Here is a 1,898-nt window from a genome sequence, read left to right on the forward strand (position 1 = left end):
TGGTCTAAACTAATACACTATGGAAATAGACCCATAGTGATCTGGTCTAAACTAATACACTATGGAAATAGACCCATAGTGATCTGGTCTAAACTAATACACTATGGAAATAGACCCATAGTGATCTGGTCTAAACTAATACACTATGGAAATAGACCCATAGTGATCTGGTCTAAACTAATACACTATGGAAATAGACCCATAGTGATCTGGTCTAAACTAATACACTATGGAAATAGACCCATAGTGATCTGGTCTAAACTAATACACTATGGAAATAGACCCATAGTGATCTGGTCTAAACTAATACACTATGGAAATAGACCCATAGTGATCTGGTCTAAACTAGTGACTATAGAAGACATAGATAGTGATCTGGTCTAAACTAGTGACTATAGAGGACATAGATAGTGATCTGGTCTAAACTAGTGACTATAGAGGACATAGATAGTGATCTGGTCTAAACTAGTGACTATAGAAGACATAGATAGTGATCTGGTCTAAACTAGTGACTATAGAAGACATAGATAGTGATCTGGTCTAAACTAGTGACTATAGAGGACATAGATAGTGATCTGGTCTAAACTAGTGACTATAGAAGACATAGATAGTGATCTGGTCTAAACTAGTGACTATAGAAGACATAGATAGTGATCTGGTCTAAACTAGTGACTATAGAAGACATAGATAGTGATCTGGTCTAAACTAGTGACTATAGAGGACATAGATAGTGATCTGGCCAAATGTGAGTGCCACTTGGGACACGCTGTTTAAACAGGCAGCCTTATTTTGCTCTTTTGCCAACAATTGGTTATTTTTATAATTATGCTGTCAGACCTGTCCTTGGCGAACAGAGGCTCGTTATCATTAGCGTCCTCTACGTTAACGGTCAGTAGCCTCCAGTTGGACCGCTGAGGCAGGCCCTGGTCGTAGATGGTCACGTTCAGGACGTAACGGTCAGACCGCTCGCGGTCCAGCGGCCGGAACACTGTCATCAGGCCCGTCTCCATGGCGATGTCGAAGCAGCTGTCTCTGTTGCCGTTGGAGATGGCGTACAGGATGTGACCGTTGAAGGCCGTGTCGTCGTCTGTTGCCCTCACCTGGAATAATAAATATGAACAATATAAACAATAAAATAAATATGAACAATATAAACAATAAAATAAATATAAACAATATAAACAAAATAAACAATAAACAATATAAACAAGATAAACAATATAAACAATATAAACAATATAATAAATATAAACAATATAAACAAAATAAACAATAAACAATATAAACAAGATAAACAATACAAACAATATAATAAATATAAACAATTATCTAAAGTTGGTTGGATATTGAATAAATCAATGTGCTAAAATCCAAAGAAAAGCTCTCAGAAATAACCTTGGCTGGTATACAGTATAGCTTATATTTGAAAATCGACCAAAATACTGTCAAAACTATATATACAGTTGAAGTCGGAAGTTTAAATACACCTTAGCCAAATACAGTTAAACTCAGTTTTTCACAATTTCTGACATATAATCCGAGTAAAAATTCCCTGTCTTAGGTCAGTTAGGATCACCACTTTATTTTAAGAATGTGAAAAGTCAGAATAATAGTAGAAAGAATGATTTATTTCAGCTTTTATTTCTTTCATCACAGTCCCAGTGGGTCAGAAGTTTACATACACTGAATCAGTATTTGGTAGCATTGTCTTTAAATTGTTTAACTTGGGTGAAACGTTTTGGGTAGACTTCCACAAGCTTCCCACAATAAGTTGGGTGAATTTTGGCCCATTCCTCCTGACAGAGCTGGTGTAACTGAGTCAGGTTTGTAGGCCTCCTTGCTCGAACACGGTATTTCAGATCTGCCCACAAAGTTTCTATAGGATTGAGGCCAGGGCT

This window comes from Salmo salar, chromosome ssa11, assembly GCF_905237065.1.
Source record: "Salmo salar chromosome ssa11, Ssal_v3.1, whole genome shotgun sequence".
Lineage (NCBI taxonomy): Eukaryota > Metazoa > Chordata > Actinopteri > Salmoniformes > Salmonidae > Salmo > Salmo salar.